This window comes from Parasteatoda tepidariorum, chromosome X1, assembly GCF_043381705.1.
Source record: "Parasteatoda tepidariorum isolate YZ-2023 chromosome X1, CAS_Ptep_4.0, whole genome shotgun sequence".
Taxonomy (NCBI): domain Eukaryota; kingdom Metazoa; phylum Arthropoda; class Arachnida; order Araneae; family Theridiidae; genus Parasteatoda; species Parasteatoda tepidariorum.
The window spans coordinates 411,132-417,131 of NC_092214.1; the positions used below are offsets into that span (position 1 = coordinate 411,132).

Consider the following 6,000-nt stretch of genomic DNA (forward strand, 5'->3'; position numbering starts at 1 on the left):
TTTAGCAATTCTAAAATGCTAGAATTCTCGTGATTTATGAATCCGAAATGAAATAAATTCGTAAAAAAGAAATACACTTGTCGTGACCCGCATTTTTATTAAATTATAACGATAGACATTATAACTTAATCGATATCGTTCCAGATACTTAAAGTCTATTAGCCTTGGAAAAAATAGATGCGTTACTTTCATTTGCCTAATCTGGAAACGTGAAATAGCTATTAAGGGTGTTTCAAATTCACTTACTTTTTTGAAGAATCCAATCAATGCGATCCTTTGATATCCCGGATGTTGTTTCTCTATCAAGGTTCTTTTTTCCAGAAAACTACAACAAAACGTAATAAAATAAGTGGACTCTATAGATTCAAAACAATTTTTTTTTATTCATTGGAAATTTTTATGAGCTTTCTGTCATTGTTATGAGATCAAACTGAAAAATCAGAAATTTTGACAGTGGCGAAAGCAATAGATGTCTTAAGAGCCAACGTCCAATATATTGGACAGCATAATTTTACTACTTATAAATTATTATGATATTTTTATGTTTATATGCCTTAACAAAGCGATTATTTATGTAAAAAAAATTGTTGGTTTAGCAGTTATAACTTTTAACGATAGTGCAAAAAATAAAGTAAAAGTATGAAATTTCACTTCTTTTAGACAGTTTCCTGGCATGTCTTATTATTTGAAACCTTTATAGTTTATTTCATGGAAAAATTGTGAATTTATAATTTTTTTTTTTTGCCAAAATTAATAATAAAGTGAATCAGTCTCAGAATAATCAGCGGATTTTTTTTTTATTTTTGTAACTATACGAGGGTTGCTATTTATATTTCTGGCCTTGGCAACAGTAAGTGTTTCTAGGCGACCGCAGACGATTTTAATCGAAAGTTTGATATTTTCAAACATAAATTCAGCAGACGATTTACCATTATAGCTTCATTTGTGTTGTTGACAGTAAATTGAAAAGTTCTTCTCTTTCAAAAAATGAAATCGAATCGTGAAAATTTTCGTGCCATTATTTTTCATAACTTTCGACGTGGATTGTCAAGACAAGAGTGCTTCGATGAGCTCAATTCTTTATTCAGCGATAAAGCGCTATCCTACAGCACTGTAAAAAACTGGTATAACGAATTTAATCGTGGTCGATGTTTGATCCAGGACGAATCCCGTGCAGGTCGTCCAAAATCCGTTGTTGTGCCAGAAAAGATCGATGCTGTGTTTGAACTGATAAAGCAAGATCGTCATGTGACATACCGTGAGATAGAGGCGTCTTTGGACATTAGTATGACTAGCATCAATAAAATATTGCATGAACATTTGAGCGTAAAAAAAATTTGTTCGCGTTGGATCCCGCATAATCTGACAAACGCTCAAAAAAAGGCTCGTGTCGATTGGTGCAAGGAAATGTTGGAAAAATACGTTCAAGGTACATCAAAGGCTGTGTATAACATCTACACAGGTGACGAATCATGGATCTATGCATATGAGCCGGAAACAAAACAGCAATCAACTGTATGGGTCTTCCAAGACGAGGCAAAACCAACAAAAGTTGTTCGAGGAAGAAGCACATCGAAACAAATGATTGCCTGTTTCTTCGGCATTAACGGTCATGTGGCAACAGTGGCGTTAGAGCAACGCAGGACGGTCAATTCTGAATGGTACACGACCATTTGTTTGCCAGAAGTCATCGGAGAAATTCGAAAAAAGCAGAAGAACAGGCGAATCATTCTTCATCATGACAATGCGAGCTCTCACACATCGACTCAAACAAAGGCATTTCTGACGGAGCGAAAGATCGAACTGATGGGTCATCCGCCGTACAGCCCTGATTTGGCACCCAATGACTTCTTCTTATTCCCACACATCAAAAATAAATTACGTGGACAACGATTTTCGACCCCCGAAGAAGAGGTTGATGTATTCAAAACGCATGTTTTGGAGTTACCTCAATCGGACTAGAAAAAGTGCTTTGAAAATTGGTTCAAACGCATGCAAAAGTGTATTGATCATCATGGAGAATATTTTAAAAAACAATAAAACCTATTTCGATCCAACATGTTTGTTTTTTCATTATTAGGCCAGAAATATAAATAGCAACCCTCGTATAAGCAAAAGTCGATTTATTTTAATTTACAAATAAAAGATACTTAATAGGCTTCAACGTACGTTTCTGTTTCTTCATTAGTAATATTTTTATTTTAAAAAGATAAAATAAGGTCCTTTGTGCTTTGATTATTATTATTTGCAACTGCATTACCATTATTCTATTTATTTTGATTTATAAAAGAAAAAAAGTTTTCATTAGGTTTTAACGAATGCTCTTGTTTCTTTGGAAGCAATACTTTTATTTCATTAAGATAATCAAAATACGATGGACATTTTTTGCATTTTTATAACTGCATAACCAAAAGTATTTATTTTGATTTACAAAAGAAAGAATTTTAATTAGCTTCAACAAAAGTTTTTATAACTATTTTTTCTCAAATGGGGATGTTATTTCAATCCTCCACGGGTTATGTTCTATAAACAATTACTAGATGTTCAGAAACATATTTCATCTTAATAATTTTTAAATTTTATGTTTTGATGACATTTGTGAGCGATCAGACTTATTTTTAACAAGAGATAAGAAAATATTTAAATATTTATATTTTATTGTATAAATGCAGCGTAGAAGAGAACAAACTTAAGCTACTGTATTGTAAACAATTTACTGACGATTTCCAAAATGCACCAAATAGCTGTTTTTGGACTCAAAAATAATTCAAATATGGTGTGAATGCACGTGAGATTGGTGTCTTTACTTTAAGTGTTTTAATATCATCCTACAAATTGTCTATGAAAACTTGATTTGGTGTTAATATTACTTCTATTCTACATCATATTTGGAGAAATGTTATATCACAGATTTAATAATGTAGAGATAAACCAAAGGACTACAATAAAATGTAAAAGCAAATGAAAAGAAAGTTTGAAAAGAATGATTTTTGAAGTAAATGTATGTTTTTAAAATATTATTATCTATTTTAAGTTGTTAAACAACGTTCCATATTCTGACTTTTCAATGTTATGAGGATTTCAGTGTCTCCCCTTCTAGTTTGTAGTATCAATGCTTGATTGTAAACAAATACAAAAGTTATTTTCTCTGCGAAATAAATAAGTTTCGTTCGGAAAAAAAGTAAATATAAAAGAGCAAGATTTTGTTTCTAGAAAATTTAAACAACCAAAATGATTCCCTATCTTAATCATTAAAGTTAATTCATTTATACCTTCTTAAAAAATATACTATATTTCAAACCTAAGTTGAGTCAAAGTTGTCTAAATTGTGTAATCTAAGCCCAGCATCAAAAACCATTGTATTGATCCGTAACATCACGAGAAAAAAATCTATACAAAACGTGTTTGTATTGCAATTTACAGGTTATAAAGAAGACAAGAATAATATTACAATACATGATGAAATAAGAAAGTGCTTAATGGAAACGTTTGTTTTGAAATTTATAAATTGAAAAATTCTGTAACAGTGAATTTTAAAAGGAAAAATATTATTCGTTTCCATTACTTTTTATTTTATTGAAATGAAACTAAATTTAAAAATTAATTTTATTAAATAAAATTTGTTAGTAAATAAATTTAAAAAAAAATCTAAAACTTGATTTATTAAAAGATATACCTGAAATAAAATAATTTTCTATTAACATGATGTTCCAAAAACTAAAGCATAACATGAGAGAAGCTTACGAAATGGAATACGTGAACTCGGACGTTTTGTTACAGTTGCTCTTACACTTTTTTTTTTAAAAGAAAGAAGAAAAAAACCGGTATAGCACAATATATCCGCAAACTGAAAGCATGTGAATAATGCAGAAGAGATCGTTTTTATTCATTTTTTTCTTCTTTTTTTAATTTTGGCTCAATTTTCTATGGCCCTACACATTTATCGCTCAATTTTCCCTGTATAAATGATTTATTGCTGTTGCAAAAAATTTACTTTATCTTATGACTAAAATTATTTTACACCAAGGACAGGAAACACCAAGAATGGTTTTTAAAACTCTGCACAAACTAGCCATTTTTGATATTCAGTAAGACTAAAATTTATTATTTCAATAGGATAAGACGCAGATAAGAGTCAGTAAAAGCATTTTTACGATAAACGAAGAATAACTAATTCAATAATCGTTAACTTAAAATTATTTTGTAAATACACAAAGAGAATCTTACAATAGAGATTGTTTAATAGAGAGTCAATGACGATTACAAGATTTAACTATAAATTATATGCTTGATTAAGTCTTTTCTTGTTCAGCTTTAAGGTGTCACGCTACCCCTTCTAGAGGTAACCGTTACTAGGGCTGATATTTCTTACTCATTGTTTTTCATACCATGTGTAAAATTTATTTCATACACTGTGGTAAATTTAGTGTTGAAAAAGTTTGTAAACTTTTTATTTCATATTGATACCAAATCGAGTGTTTTTACGAACTTCAAAGTTTACACCAATAATTGATAAAGTTATCTGCGGCACGTTAGTGAGGACTGCTGTGTTTTTCGTAAATTTTGCGAATAATGAGTGACACTATTCAACTAAATTCTTACGTGAAATGAATATGTTTTAAACGTATAACAAATGATTTCGAACATGAGTAGAAGTTTAAAGGCGAATAACTGTGTAATTTCAAAACATTGACAGTACGTTTTATTTACATGAAATGTACTTCATGTCGGATTTAATTTACAACCTTGTAGCAGTATTTTTAATATTAAAGAAGTTCCAATCCTCTTTCTAGATTGATAAAAAATATTGATCATTGTCGATTATTTTCCAAATAGTTTCAATTTTTGTCGGATTGATTTGACCTACTCATATAAACAGTTATAAAATGTATGCACGATTTTAATCTCATGAAATTTACGTAAATCTGTCTATTGTATAAAACAATTTTACAGTACGTATTTCATTTCCATTCACTTCGGATTTGTTCGAATTTATGCTTTCTCTGCTGTGTGTATGTTTGATTAAATTATATTTTAAGAAATATTCCAAATCTGCATCCTAAATTTATGATTCTCTTAAATTTGTATTGTAATTTTACTGATCATATCCTACTGTAATCATAAAGTTCGGTGCTACTTAATAACAAACTATTCACAAGGAACATTCCTTTTACTACACTAGGGTTCATCTTTGGTTTTAGTGAATTGAACCACTTCAGGGTAAATTATCATATCCTGCTCTAACTATAAAGTTCAGAGCTACTGAATAGCAAACTATTCACGAAGAACATGTTTTACTACACTTGGGTTCATCTTTGGTTTTAGTGATTTCAGCCACTTTAGTGTAAAGTATCATATCCTACTGTAATTATAAAGTTCGGTGCTACTGAATAACAAACTATTCAGAAGGAACATTCTAGATGTTTCACTACACTAGGATTTATCTTCGATTTTAGTGAATTGAACCACTTTAGTGTAAAGCATTTTTGGTTTTCAGATACACGAAAATTTTTAACGGCGTATGGACAAAATAAATACTTACAATTTAATAGTAATTATTACTATACAAATTATCAAAAACAACCATTTTTACCTTGATTATATTGTTAGGTTCCACAAAAGAAGAGTATTGTTGTCTATAAAAAGTTTCTTTAATATTTGATTTTTTAAAGAGAAAAATTTGAAACATGAAATTATAAAATTAGAGGAAAAAACAATTTACTGTTTTGAGTGATAAATTCAATAGTCATACATTATTCTTCCTTTTACATGTATTATTTTATGTTATCAATTTATTAGCTGATTTAAAAATCTTAGGAGAAATTGTTTTAAATATTTTTTTTATAAACATTTTCAGCTTCATTTTTCCAATCGTAATATTTATTGCGATTTTCGACACATTTTTCGAGATTCTTTAAAAAAATTTTACCTGAGCATATATTTTCAGTATCTCTTTAGTATTTATCATTACATTATAAGCAGTACATTACTTATCTTTAC

At 29.4% G+C, this 6,000-nt stretch overlaps 1 long non-coding RNA gene across 1 annotated transcript in view; it reads right to left on the reverse strand.

Moving 5' to 3' along the window:
* The window catches only part of LOC107455723 (uncharacterized), a 78,754-nt gene extending 78,427 nt beyond the window's left edge, over positions 1 to 327 (reverse strand). Inside the window, exon 1 of the long non-coding RNA XR_001585621.3 lies at positions 247 to 327. This is a non-coding gene — a long non-coding RNA (uncharacterized lncRNA). The remainder of the gene's footprint in view (positions 1 to 246) is intronic.
* Between the last annotated feature and the right edge of the window lie 5,673 nt (positions 328 to 6,000).